This window comes from Mus caroli, chromosome 2 (assembly GCF_900094665.2).
Source record: "Mus caroli chromosome 2, CAROLI_EIJ_v1.1, whole genome shotgun sequence".
In the NCBI taxonomy this organism is placed as follows: domain Eukaryota; kingdom Metazoa; phylum Chordata; class Mammalia; order Rodentia; family Muridae; genus Mus; species Mus caroli.
The window spans coordinates 14919936-14935144 of NC_034571.1; positions in this window are offsets into that span (position 1 = coordinate 14919936).

Here is a 15209-nt window from a genome sequence, read left to right on the forward strand (position 1 = left end):
GAACTCACTTTGTAGACCAGGCTGGCCTTGAACTCAGAAATCTGCCTGCCTCTGCCTCCCGAGTGCTGGGATTAAAGGCGTGTGCCACCACGCCCGGCACTATTGTGTTTTGATATTAGCAAATATATTATAAAGTTACTGTCTCTTAAATTGCTCTTAAAGATAGCTTTTAGCATCCTTCGATGAGAGTCAAAGGACAAGTCAGCTTTAGAACTACGTTCTTGGAAGGAATTAACCGGGATGCTTGGAGGTGTTAGCCAGGAACAGGTCAATGTTACTACTGGGTGTGGTGGTATATGCCTTTAGCCTCAGTACTTGGGAAGCAGAGGCAGGAAGACCTCTGTGTTCTAGTCTGGTCTACATAATGAGACCCTATCTTGGGGAAAAAAACAAGACAAAAATTAAAATGCCAGAAACACTGGGGGGAAACTTTAAATTTAGTGTGAGCTGCTCTCTCTTTTCTCTCTCTCTCTCTTTCTGCTATAGTGGAGTTTTCAATAATAGCTATATGCTTGGCCCAGCAAGTGGCACTATTGGGAGGTATGGCCTTGTTGGAGTAGTTGTGGCTTTGTTGGATGAAGTATGTCACTGTGGGCTGGGCTTTGAGACCTTCTTCCTAGTTGCCTGGAAGTCAGTCTCTTTCTGTTGCCCTTGGATGAAAATATAGAATTCTCCGCTTCTTCTCTAGCACCATGCCTGCCTGGATGCTGCAATGCTTCCTGCTATAAGAATAATAGATGGAACCTCAGAATCTGTAAGCCAGCCCCAATTAAATGTTTGCCTTTATAAGAGTTGCCTTGGTCATGGTGTCTCTTCACAGCAATGGAAACCCAAACTAAAACAGCTATCTTTCTCTTTGTTTACTTATTCTGATACCCTGGGTTAACTGGACCTGAATTATTTGTGGTGTTTTGTCTAAGCTACTCAAGATGTTTGTTTTCAAAGAGGATGAGAAATTGGCTGGAAATTAAATGCCTAACAAGCACTTTATGATGTGAAGGGGAAGTAATTAAAATTAATTTGCTAAATATATTAATATTGATTTTTACTAGAAGTAACAGAAGACCCAATTTAAAAAATTGAATTTCAAGGGTTGTCTCACATATAAACAAGTCTAGAGAACAGCAGTTCAGGGCTAGAATGGGTGCTTAGTGAGATAAAAAGGCCTGGGGTCCTTCCATCCTTCAACTTCATTAATTACACATGTGATTAGTATCTTCAAAGTCAAAGTAGCTAACTGTTCACCTCTCACAGTGAGTACCATATACATACCAGACAGGAAGAAGTAACAGAGACAAAAGGCTCAGAGTAACATGCCAGCTGGATGCTCTCCACTGAAAATCCTTCTGAGAAGATCCTACCTCTCCATTCCACAAGCAATATTTCTTCACATGTCACCAGCAGGAACTGACCACATAGTCACTCATAACAGCCAAGGGCTCCAGGATGGTGGATATTGTAGCTGGATGTGCTTCTCCTTAAACGCACTCATGGCTGGGCTAATACTGAAGAAGGGACACATGGCATATAAGAGAGTCAGCCACAATAAAAAATAAAAAGCAATTGTATCTTGAGAATGACCTAAGCTGTATAAACCCGTAAACACAGGGTGAGAAAAAGCCCCAGTGTGCTAAGCATAGTTGTTTATGAATGGTAGACTCATCCTCAATACTCATTTTCCTATGGCTTTTATTTTATTGAAAGAAATACCAGTCTGTTTATAGTAAAGAAGACAACTATTGACAAAATGTGTGCACTGCCTTTATTTGCTTACTGACGGTCTTCTCTTGTTGGTTCTTTACTGTGCCACCCAGAACATGATAAGCCACTGTCATAGTTAGCCTCACGTGCCAACTTAGCACAAACTAAAGTCACCTGAAAAGGGGAAACCTCAGCCTGTGGATATGTCTGTGGGCATTTTCTTGCCTTAATAATCGATGTGGGAGGGCCCATCCTACTGCGGGCAGCACTGTCCCAGACAGCTGGAGCAAGTCATAGGGAGGAGGCCAGTCTGGCAACTGTGTAGTGACAATTTTGGAATTTCGGTTTCTTTAAAAAAATACGGAAATATCACAAGAATATGTTTTCATTTTAATCCCAGGTAAGGAATATGGCGCTGCTTCAGGTTGTTCACAGCAGGTGACTATGATTTGCCTCAAGCTCTGGCGGGGTCCTGATTTTGCCAGCTGCAGATAGTTTCTGTGATGGTGTGACATCTGGAATTCTGGGGACTTTTCAGAGGGTATATAAATGCTAGGGCCCCTAGAGAGGTGATGGGTTCTTGGTTGATTGTTGATTTTTATTGGTCACAGTTTGTTAAGTAGATGACATCTTGATGGTAAAGATCAAACCTGGCCCAAGTAACTCTAATAACCAGGAAATAGTCTAATAATGTCACCTCCGACTTTATTCAGGAATCTTTCCCCTTTCTCCTCTATCCTTTCTTCTTTCAAATCTAATGGTAGGGATTTGAAAGGATGGGAGAAAAGGAGTGAAGGGTGGGAGAAGGAAGAACCCACAAAGTAGCCGAAGACAGCTACATGATTGCTCCTTCCATGTCCTCTGCTGGTTCCTGCCTCAGCCTCGAGATCGAGTGTCACTCCATGATGGAGTATGACCTGTGAGAATATGGTCAGTGCTTTGTCACAGCAACAAAGACATAAACTAGGACAGCCACTATCATCTTTAACCACTTTTTATAGGCATCTGACTGAGTGTTCCTTCTTGTGTAATTTTCTTTCCAAAATGAAGTCCCTGTCTTTGTGATAAAGATACTCCTTTGTGGCAAAGATACTCCTTGTCACTGAATAAACATGGCCAAAGACATGGGCTTGGAGACAGGAAAATTTCTATAGATTCTCTTCTGATCTGCATGGGATTGTTGCTTTTTCTTCTTAATTAATCTGGGTCAGGGGAGAGGGCAGTGGCCTTATCTGTAATAGAATGTCTTAAACACTACAAAATTTCTTCCTTCTCCCTCTCTCCCTTATTCTTTGAGATATGGTTTTATGTAGCCCAAGCAGGCCTCCAACTTTACATGTAGTTGAAGATAAACTTTAAATGTAGAATCTCACATCTCTACTGTTTGAGTACTGGAAGTTCAGCTTGTGTCACCATGGCTGCTTAACAGTAGTGGGCTCGGTGCACAAGGCTCTGTGCACGCTAGGCCAGCCCAGGTGCACACAGAGCCCAGAACAACTATTTCTAAAAATCCTCTCTGCCCTCGATAATCCACTTTTTCCCCCCCTCACATCAATGCCCCACAGTTCTGTGCTCACCCTATGGCTTTCCAAGTGTCCATGGTGTGAAGAAACTCCTCCCTGCCTTGTTCCTATTTCTATATGTGGTTGTTTCTCTTCATCCTTCAGTTCCAGGAGTGTGGGTGATGCTTCATACATAGCCCAAGATCCCATTTAGACTTCTTTGTGGTTCCTCTTACAAGTGTCATTACTTCTAAGTGATGTGGTTTGGTTTTTTTTTTTTTTTTTCATTTTTTATTAGACATTTTCTTTATTTACATTTCCTAGTTCCCCCCCCCCCCAAAACCTCCCTATCCCCTCCCCCTCCACCAATCCACCCACTCCCACTTTCTGGCCTTGGCATTCCCCTATACCAGGGCATAGAACCTTCACAGGACCAAGGGCCTCTCCTCCCACTGGTGTCCGACTAGGTCATCCTCTGCTACATAAACATATACATGAGTTCTACCATGTGTTTTCTTTGGTTGGTGGTTTAGTCCCAGGGAATTCTGGTGGTACTGGTTAGTTCATATTGTTGTTTCTCCTATGGGGCTGCAAACCCCTTCAGCTCTTTGGGTACTTTTTCTAGCTACTTAATTGGGGACCCTGTGCTCCATCTAATGGATGGTTGTTAGCATTCACTTCTGTATTTGTTAGGCACTGGCAGAGCCTCTTGGGAGACAGCTATATCAGGCTCCTGTCAGCAAGCTCTTGTTGGTATTCACAATAATGTCTGGGTTTGGTGGTTGTATGTGGGATGGATCCCCAGGTGGGGCAGTCTATGGATGGTCATTCCTTCAGTCTGTGCTTCATACTTTGTCTCTATAACTCTTTCCATGGGTATTTGGTTCCCCCTTCTAGGAAGGATCAAAGTATCCATGCTTTGGTCTTCCTTCTTCTTGAGTTTCATGTGTTTTGTGAATTGTATCTTGAGTATTCTGAGCTTCTGGACTAATATCCACTTATCAGTGAGTGCATATCATGTGTGTTCTTTTGTGTACCTCACTCAGGATGATATCCTCGAGAATCATCCATTTGCCAAAGTATTTAATAAATTCATTTTTAATAGCTGCATAGTATCCCATTGTGTTTCTATTCTTCTGTTGAGGGACACCTGTGTTCTTTCCAGGTTCTGACTATTACAAATAATATTGCTATTAACATAGTAGGGCATGTGTCCTTATTACATGTTGGAGCATCTTCTGGGTATATGCCCAGGAGTGGTATTGGTGCATCCTCTGGTACTACTATGTCCAATTTTCTGAGGAACCACCAAACTGATTTCCAGAGTGGTTGTACCAGCTTGCAATCCCACCAGCAGTGGAAGAGTGTTCCTCTTTCTCCACATCCTCACCAGCACCTGCTGTCACCTGAGTTTTTGATCTTAGTTACTCTGATTGGTGTGAGGTAGAATCTCAGGATTATTTTGATTTGTATTTCCCTGATTTTTAAGGGTGTTGAACTTTTTTTTTTTTTTAGGTGCTTCTGAGCCAGTCGGTATTCCTCAGTTGAGAATTCTTTGTCTAGCTTTGTTCTCCATTTTTTAAATAGGGTTATTTGGTTCTCTGGAGCCTAACTTCTTGAGTTCTTTGTATATATTGGATATTAGACCTCTATCAGATTTAGGATTAGTAAAGATCTTTTCCCAAACTGTTGGTGGCCCTTTTGTCTTATTGACAGTGTCCTTTGCCTTACAGAAGCTTTGCAATTTTATGAGGTCCCATTTGTTTATTCTTGGTCTTACAGCACAAGCTATTGGTGTCAAAACGAAAAATAACAAAGTTGAAAAGACTACAAATTGAATTCAGAGATTCTGGGGCCAAACTGCTGAAAATTTTTGGATTCATTTCCAAGAATCCTTCCATTATGCTAAATCCTTAGTCCAAGTCTACAGACAGAATTAATAAATTAATGATCTGAAGGGTTTTTCTTGGAGTTGAAGTACAGCTTCCAAGTTACAGTAACATTGCACATTCTTCACTGACTGCCTTGATTCAGAGCTGGTGCTTTTGTTTCTGAGGCTGACAGCTAAAGATTGATGCTAAATCTCAGTGACTCTCACCCCTGCACAGCATTCCAGTTCAGCTGTGCCAACATGCCCAGCATAATGAATTGTTTTAAAGAGGGTTTCATATAGCATGCAGAAGAAGAGATTGCCAAAGCCTACATCATTAGCATAAGGTGAGTTGCATAAAAGGGCTCTGCAGGTGAGCATTTAAATTTGGATTTGTGCATGTCATTTACTTTAGATAGGATTGATTTTCTAAGAAGTGTGAAAGAAAATCTGTAACCACATGTCTCTTAAATTATCCAGGCTTCATTGGAGAATAAGAATTTCTCATGTGCTGCTTACTGGGCTACTTATGGGCTTGAGTGCTTGCTCAGGAGTGGACATGGAGGTCATGGGCTGATAGACTGATAGACATACAGAGGACAGTCATGGATGTGCTGAGATCATTCAGCAGGGATGGAGCATGCACTTCACTAACAGCCCTAGAACAGCTACAAACCCACGTGGGAAAAAAAGAAGGCGAATTCCCGACTTACACCAGGCACAAATATTAACTTCAACTGCACTAAAGACCAAAGAAGAAACTCTTTTTCTTTTCTTCAGTGTGTGTGTGTGTGTTTATGTGTTCAATTGGATATTTTCTTTATTTACATTTCAAATGTTATCCCCTTTCCTGGTTTCCCTCCCTTCAGGAAACACCCAATCACATCCTCTCTTCCCTGCTCTATGAGGGTGTTCCTCTACCCATCCACCTACTTCCACCTTCCTGCCCTAAGTTACCCTACACTGGGGCATCTATCAAGCCTTCATAAGGACCTCTCCTCCCATTAATACATGACAAGGCCATCCTCTGCTACATATGCAGCTGGAGCCATGTGTACTCCTTTGTTGAAGGCTTAGTCCCTGGGAGCTCTTGAGGGACTGGTTGGTTGATATTGTTGTTCTTTCTGTGTGGTTGCAATTCTCTTCAGCTCCTTTGGTTCTTTCTCTAATTCCTCTATTGGAGACACCTCACTCAGTCCAATGGTTGGCTGTGAACGTCTGCCTCTGTATTTATAAGGCTCTGGCAGGGCCTCTCGGGAGACAGCCATATCAGGCTCCTTTCAGCATGCACCTCTTGGCATCCACAATAGTGTCTGGGTTTGGTGTCTGTATATGGGATGAATCCCCAGGTGGCACAGTCTCTGGGTGGCCTTTCTTTCAGCCTCTGCTCTACACTTTATCTTCATATTTGCTCCTGTATTTTTCCCCCTTCTAAGAAGGACCAAAGCACCCACACTTTGGTCTTCCTTCTTGAGTTTCGTGTGGTCTGTGAATTGTATCTTGGGTATTCCGAGCCCCTGGCTAATATCCACTTATCAGTGAGTGAATACCATGTGTGTTCTTTTCTGATACACACACAACTTTCATCAAAGGTTTCTATTTCCTCTTTTTCCATGCCCCCGAAATAGACTTTACTCACCCATTCTTCTGGGCAAAAAGGTATAAAATGTACCATGTGGAGACCTAATGTTACTGTGCTCTGTGCAAAGACTATCCATGTATGATTCAAATGCTGATTTTTGTGCCCCCATGTCTGGTTGCTTTCTGGACATGCATGCTTATCCTACACATCTCCTGCCTCAGTGTCATGTAAACATGGCTCCTCATTTACTTTCTGATCTGTCAATATCAATAACAGCTCATCAGCCTGTGACTGAGCAAGGGGGAGAATAGGCTTGGACGTCTGATCCCAGAAAGAGAATTTTGGTCATGAGGAGAAGGTCCGGGAGCCACCATGAGAACACACCTGGAGCAGAGAGAGCCAGATCAATGCTAAAATTCAAGTATCTTGGGGGTTAGGGCTAGGAGGTAGCCAGATTATTTTAGAAGATTAGAATAGATTAATAACTGTTCAGATATTGTTCCATAAAGCTTATCAAGTATATCTTATAGTCTCTGTCTCAATTTGGAGCTAGCCAGGATTCAGAAAAATTATCGGTTTTAAAATTGCACAGACAACCATGTACATTTTAAAGTATAGATTTAGGGAGCATTAAGCACCATAATGAGTTGTGTTCTTAACCACTTCTTTTGCAGACCATATTCTTTATGCCAAGCAAACCTATTACATTGTAACTGCTGTCCTTCTTTGTGGCCTGTGACTTTGCTCACTCTTAGGTCCTCATGGACGAACAATCACACCATATTTGTCATTTGTGTTTGCTCTATTTCAATTAGGCTAAGGTTTCACAGTGCATGTAACATGTCTGCATTTGTTCCCTTTTGAGACCAAACAGTATTTCACTGTGTGTATCTCTCACATGTTGTTCCTATGCTCACCTGGCAATAGCCATTTGGGTTGTCTCTACTTTGAGCTATTTAAATATAATGCTTATAAATGCTATATTGAAGAATTTGCTTGAGTCCCTGCTTTTAGACCTATGAATGCATACCTGGAGATGGAATTTGTGAGCCACGTAACTGTATCTGAATCTGAGGAGCACCCACTGTCTTCCATAGAGACAGTGCTGTTTTCTGTTCCCAATATCAATGAGCAAGAGTGCCAAATTCTCCATATCTTTGTCAATTCTCATTTCTAAAAAATATATATATTTTCTTAATAATAGCCATCTTAACTGGTGTCAAGTGGTACAAATTGGTTCTTAATAGATCTATTAATCAAGCCAACAATTCCAGTATATAATCCACAGCAAAACCATCCAATGCATTGCTGCTTCTGAGAGCCCTTCTCTCTGTGTTATTTTTCTCACTTATGTGGCAAAAACCCAGACAAAAGCTGCTTAAAGAAGTAAGCTCTTATTTTAGTTGATAGTTTGATAGCCTGGTCCATCATGATGGGAAAAGCATGTTTGCAGAAGCATGAGGTGGCCGATCAAATTGCATGCACAACCAGAAGCAGAGATACACTAATGTTAGCAATCAGATAATGTTCTCTTTACTGATAGGGGATATCAGCCTATGGCACACTGCTGTTTCTTTCAGGATATGCTTCCAACCATTGTTGGCTTAGAGTTTTCAAAACCTATTTTAATAAGGGTTTTTAAATGCTTCAACTTCCCTTCTAGCCTACCATTTACCATAGGTAGTAGAAAAGAGAGGTTAATATGAAACAGGGATTAAGGACCTGTTTAGAAATTGTTCTTTGGGGTGATTCCAGTCTTTGTTGTCAGCAGTCCAGTTCTCTAGCAAACACCAACATGAATCAGCAGCAGCTATCCAGTTCACCCAGCAATAACCATTCACAAATCAGCAATGGCAGTTTGATCCAGAAGAAATCTCAAGGCTATGCCAATTAGTCTGAATCTGCGGAGGCAGCAAGAAGCTACCAGAATATCATAAGAAGTTCTTTGGCAAGTTACTCCCCATGAAGTCACAACAAGCAGAGATCAGCAATGCAATGCAAGGCAAACCAATGCCAGAGTGTCATGAAAGAAGACTAGCAAGGCAGAGCAAGGCAAACCAAGGCCAGTGCCTCCCCCCACTATCTGTGGGGTCATATTTATATTCTTTCTAATCATCACAGGTCCTCTCGAGTATCTGTTTCAGTAAAACATCCTGTCACCTATCTGCCCCAGAAAAACATCATAGGACATAACTGAGTTTCCAAGAAACCATAAATTTCCACTTCAGACCACTGTTAAGCCTATCTGTCTCTTGGTTGGTTCTAAATCCAGCCAAGCAAGTTAGCAACCAGAATTAACCATCAGAAGTCCACTCACTGTCAACTTTATACTCAAGCATATCATTAAATTTTAGAATTCAACCCATTCTCTCTCTCTCTCTGAAGTCTTACCTTCAGCACACAATGGAAATACATTTAGTACATCTCTGAAAGTCACCAAAGTCTTATCGGTTCCAAAAGTGTTTAAAACTGCCCATGTAGTCTCTCTTGAGACTCAGGGAATCTCCTAACCGTGAGACTCTATAAAACAGAATATAACTTAGATGGTTTTTGTTTTGCACACAGCAAACAGTCCCACTCCAAAATGAAGAAATAGAGACATGGCAAGGAAGGACTAAGCTAAGTCATCTAGTAGACAGACACCACCCTCGACGTTCAGTGTTCCAAATCTAGGCCTCTTAGTGATACTCTGTGACCTCCAGCAGCCTGGAGCCCCTACCTCTCCAGCTCTGTTCCTGCAGCAGCACACATAGCCTCCCTATACAGTGAATGCCTCCTGGCTCTGGATTCCAACCTCCTGGGTTCTCCATTGCAACTTGGGCTCTACCTCCTCTGCTTCATGTGGCAGCTTTGCAGGGCTTCCTTTCAGGAACCCAACCCTGTCATTCATTGCTGGTCATGGCAGGTTTTCCAAAGCCTTGGTGTAAGCCTCCACCCTGTATTTTTGCATGCATGCCTGCTGAGCACCTTGTGGACATTGCTGCCAAGTGTTGCTGCCGGTTTGAAACTATGCAGTGAGATTCCCTTCTAGACTGTTTCAGCCTTCGCAGCTGGACCTGGGAAAACTGACAGTGTTGGCTTACAGCAGAGCACTCCTAGCCCAGTCTTTCTCCTTTTTTAATGAATCTGTATGCTTTGCAAGCTGAAACCTCTGATGGGTGGGGTCTTGACTTTAAGGCTAACTTTTGTCCCAGTGTGAAATGAAGTTTTTCCTTGATTATGCTCATCCCTTTAACAACTATAGGCGCTTTCCTAAACTTTCTTTGTCAGCTGTTTAAATGCACTCAGGCTCCTTCACTCAGCAATCTTGATAGTTCTCACTCCTTTCTACTTTACTTGCTGCCCTTTCTCTATGCAAATTGGATAAGAGAAGTAAGCAGTAACCAGGACATAGTCTGAATGCTATGCTGTCTTGGAATGTCTTTCAATAAAGGAATTCACCTATTATCTCAGAATGTAGCCTTATCAGATGATCAGGATACAAGAGGAAACCTGCAGCTTCTTTGTTAGATTGTAACACAGGTAGCCCTGGTTCATTTCTCAGGGGAGTCCCTGCTTCCCTCAAAACCCTGTGAGCTAGACCCCCACTATGTAACCTTAATTTTTTTCAAAGCCTACTTTTAAGGATGGTTTTTAATGCTTTAACCTCCCTTCTAGCATACCACCCACTACAAGTAGTAGAAAAGAAAGGATATGGGGGAAGTGGATCTGTTTAGAAATGGTTCTTTGAAGTAGATTCTGTCTGTGTTGTCAGGAAATTAGCAGTTCAGTTCACAAGTCAGCAGCAGCAGCTTGATCCACTCAAACACTTCACAATTATACAAGCGGTTCAGTTCTATAGAGTTGGGATAGCAAACACAAAGCAGCAGCAATGGTACTACCTAGCAGAGACTGCCGGGCCTCAGCCTAATTGGCATGAGTCAGCAGGAGGGATAAGGGCCAACAGAAATGCCAAGAAAAGTTCTTATCTGTGCCTCTCAGCAAAGACTCAAGACGAACAAGCATTTCCCAGCTAGCTTTACAGGCAAGCCAAGTTCCTGTCACTGTCGGTTGTGTCCTATTTATATCCTCCAAACATCACGTGTCCTACACAGGTCTTGCCTCTGCATGTGTCTTGCATCTTGCATCTATTTCAGCTGACATCACTCTGCCAATTGGCTGAGTCTGCGAATCAGTGGAAGCAGCACACTGCCAGAAGTTTTTTGGTGTGTTTATCTCTATGGAGTTCAACAAATGCATCTCAACCATATAACAATGCAAGGCAAACCAATACATGCACCTTGTTCGCAAAGATTCCTTCATTACACGTCCTTTGGTGTGCTTGCATTAGCCTGTGTCTGCTTCAGCCAAACATTCCTTCACGAGTCTGCCTTAGCCTTTCACCTATGTGCATTTCAGGAAAACATTCCTTCATGTGTTTGTCCAGTAAAACACCATCCAATACAACTGACATTCCAAAGAACCCTTCAGTTTCCACTTCACCACTGCCTACTTTCCTTTCAGCATTCTGGTGTTCTGAACCCCGATCAGCATAGCCCATTCATCTTTGATTGCAGCATTCTGGGACACCTCTGACCTACAGTCCTCAATTGTTCTATACCCTTTCCAAAGCCTTTGAACCACAGAGTCATGTTTATCACACCAACTTCTTGCTACCTTGATACTAATTTTCTATATTAGTGATTATTTTCTTTCTCATTGCTGTGAAAATTTTTTTTAGAGAAATGGGGGCGGGGTGTGAGTGAAAGACTCCCAGAGGAGCCCCTCGCTCAGGCCCCGGGATAATAGCAGACTCACGAGAGACCAAGCTTGATGCAAAACACATGAGGCTTTATTCGGGGAAAGCCAGAGCTCTGGGGACGACTCATATCCCACGCAGGGGTAGAGGAGTCGACCTCGAGGGGAAGGGGGTCCCAGTTTTTATAGGCCCTCAGGAGGGAAAGGAGAAGGGGGAGAGTAGGGGATTTCCAGATCTAAACAATGTCTATTCTCAAGAAATGGGTATGGGAGGGGTACAAGGAAAGAGTCTGGTGCAGGTGCAGCAACTCAGGATTGGCCGGGCTGTGGTTGCTGGGGAGATTTTCTGACTCTACCTCAGCAACCAATACCACAAACACCTGGCAATGGGATTCATCATTGGGCACACACCTGGGTTCAAGGAGCGGCCAGAGCATTGTGCACCTATATTTTTCTAAATCAGTGAAGCTAGTTCTGCTAACACTGACATCTATCTTGCCAATTTCAGGGCTTCTGTGACCTTTTACATTCTGTCAGGCTCTTTCATGAGAATGCTTAGTGCATTGTATCAGTGGAGGTAAGAGACCAAACCAACTCCATCTTGGGTTCAGGCTCCATCTCAGAGAACCTGACCTAAGGTTGAACTCAAGTTAAAAATTGTTGTAATCCCCGAATTACTGATGCTAACTCTCTGCGGATAATTGTCCCATATCTTAAAAGTCTCACCAAAGAAACTTTAGTGTTTTGTACAGTTTGCCTCTGCGTTTTCCCCTACAGAAGCTCCACCATCCTCCCTCCAGCCTGCAGCAAGCAAGATATGCAGATAGCTGGTTTCTTTGCTGCATCCTCCTGCAGCAAGCCCTGGGCTCCCTCTCCCTCCTTGTCCTCTCCGAGGGAACACAGCCTAGCATTAGAATGGCACTACCCATAAAACTTCCCCTTAATGGAAACATCCTGAGAAGCCAAATGCTTGCAGGAGACATCCTCCCCGCCTCTGCAAGAACCAGCACTCTTCCTGATAAACGGCTGAACTCTCCAGATGCCTGTCCTTGAGACCTTAAAGAAATAACAAACTCTAAGGAGATTAGGGCCCTATATTTAAACCATGGAGAAAAGGTGATCAGAGGTCACAGACAGTTATGACTGGCCATAAAATTAGTCCCTGATAACCCCACAGCAGACACCCATTAACCCCCCCCCCCAAGCTTTAGTTCCGTCCCACCAAATGATTACATCCCTCCACTCCCCTTTTCTGTGAACATTCGGGGGATTCCTAACTATACTGTATATAAACCCAGTGCTTTCCAGACTCGGGCATCACTTGTCAACATTCACCCTGTGAGTGAGGCACATGTGATCTGAGTTCGAACATGAAACAATAAAAGACTCTTTTGCAAGTTGCAGTAGACTTCACAATTCTTGGGCTCGTCTGGGGTTCCCGTGGACACAGGGCATAACACCACTAAGGCTACACCTAGCAATAGTCTTCAGATCACTCCCTAACAACTGCCAATCAGGAGGAAAGCAGAAGTTATGTGATGTGTGCCAATCAGATGTGTGCCAAGCTGGAAACCCCTTTCCTTGTTTGCTTGCTTCTATAAATGCTTCCTTGCAACTGAGCTTGGGGCTTCACCCTCCCTTTGATGGTTTGGCCCAAGCTCGAGCTTGAATAAAGACCCTAATGTGATTGCATCGGAATTGCATCGGTGGTCTTTTGGGGCTTGGGAAATGGGCACAACAGAGGTACAATGGTGCTTGTGCGGGGGTTACTTGCTGGGTCAGGAAGTACCGAGATGATATGCGTGCTTGTGCTACATTTATGTCTTCTCTTTCATTTAGTCCAGGACGCCAGCCCATCAGAAGGTACTGCCTACATCCAGGGCAGGACTTCCTACCGCAAACTGCTTTGGAAATAAGGCCAGAGACATACTCTGTCCTTTGTCTCCTGTGTGAGTCTAAATCCCATCGAGTTGACAAGATTAAATATCACATTGCCTCTGGGATTCTGTTTATTCTGTATTTTGCTTGGCATGCCCTCTGCTCACCTAAATCCTATGTGATGATTTTCCCACTCCAGACTTACTCCCCCCCTCACTCAATTATGGAAGATAACAAAACAGGTGAAAGGGCACAGAAAGTTCTTTTCCAAACCTAAAGAGAACAAAGAAGAAAGATTAAGGTTTTTAAAATCAATATCATTAGGGAGATGGATGACTGATAAAGGATATATAATAATCAATAACTTTACAAAGATCTATTTACTTCACTTTTGGTGCATGAATGTTTTGGTCCTGGATGCCTGTATGTGAACCACATCTGTACCTGGGGCCTGCAGAGGTCAGAAGAGGGCTTTGGAGCCCAAGGAGCTGGAGTTCAACTGGTTATGAACCCCTATGTGGGTACTGGGATTTGGATATTGTAGCTGCTTAGTCATCGCTCTAGCCCCAGCATCCTTTCAATATGACAGAGTTAGAAAAACTAATAGACTCTTCTATTTATAATAGTGGTATAAGCAAAGGAAAGCTAGTGTAGGAATAAATTCAATTTAAATATTAAAATCAACTTTAAAATACTCCAGAGGAAAGAGTTCCCAGCAAATAATGTTCCTGTAAGTCTTCAACTTTCCCATCTGTGGTTAACCAACCTCAGATATAATCAATAAAAACAAAAAATAACAACTCAGAAAACAGTTATGTCCGCACTGCAAGAACAGGCTTTATCCTCAGCTGTTGCTGATACTTTGGGGAAGTTCTGGAAAGGTTCAAAGATGGGACCAAGCCAGACAAATCAGGTCAGTACTGGACTTTCCTAGCTGTGGCTCCGAGTAATATTAGAGGGTTTTGCTGGTTTGTTTTTGAGATGTGGTCTTGTTTGTTAGTGTCTAGCCTGGAACTCACTGTATAGACCAGGCTTACCTAGAACTCACAGAGATCAGCCTGCCTCTGTCTCTCAAGTATTGTGTTGAAGTTAAAGTTATGTGACATTTTGCTAGTTTTTTCCCTCTTATTTCTTTTTTTCTCCCCTCCCCTCCCCTCCCCTTCTTTTCTTTTCTTTTTGAGCTGGAGTTTGAATCCACGTTCTCACATCTTTTAAACAAGCATTCTTCTACAAAACTACATCTCCAGCTTCTGTTAAATTTTAAGCTCCATATAAATAAGCAACGTCATTATTATTTAATACTTATAGTAGTGGCTGGCCCTAATGATGATAACTTTTTTCTGATTCAATGAATAACATAGTAACCTGAGTCAATGAATACAGTAACTTGAAGTAACTTTTTAATTGTACTTTTAAAAAGCTACTTGCCTTTTAGCCTAATTAATGGTGTCAGAATTATAAATTATTACCTATGATTTTGACTGTGATCTCTTGAATTTTACAAGAGAAAGAGAAGTAGGGACTTGCCAGGAAGAAGTTCAGTGGGAGTTGGTAGAAGCGAGAATAATGAAGAGTGAATATGGCTAAAGTGTATTGTGCCTATGAAAGTGTAGAAGAAACAGAAAATTGGAGCTGGAAAAAGTTCTCTTACTACAGATCATAATGAAATGCAGAAAGTCATCAGGGAGAATGTTGTAAAATCTAGAAGAAATAGAAAAAGTCATATATATAGGTATGTATATGTATATATCCAGACAAATTTAAGTCAAAAATATATAAATGATTTATGTTGGCCCATAGGAATCAATTAGATTGAAGCAATAACAAAATGGTTCCCAAAACAGGAAAGTCTGGGATCAGCTAGAAACTCTGTAAAATTCTACTAAATCTTTAAAGAAGAGATAATATCAACAATCCTCAGGCTGCTCCCTGAAATAGA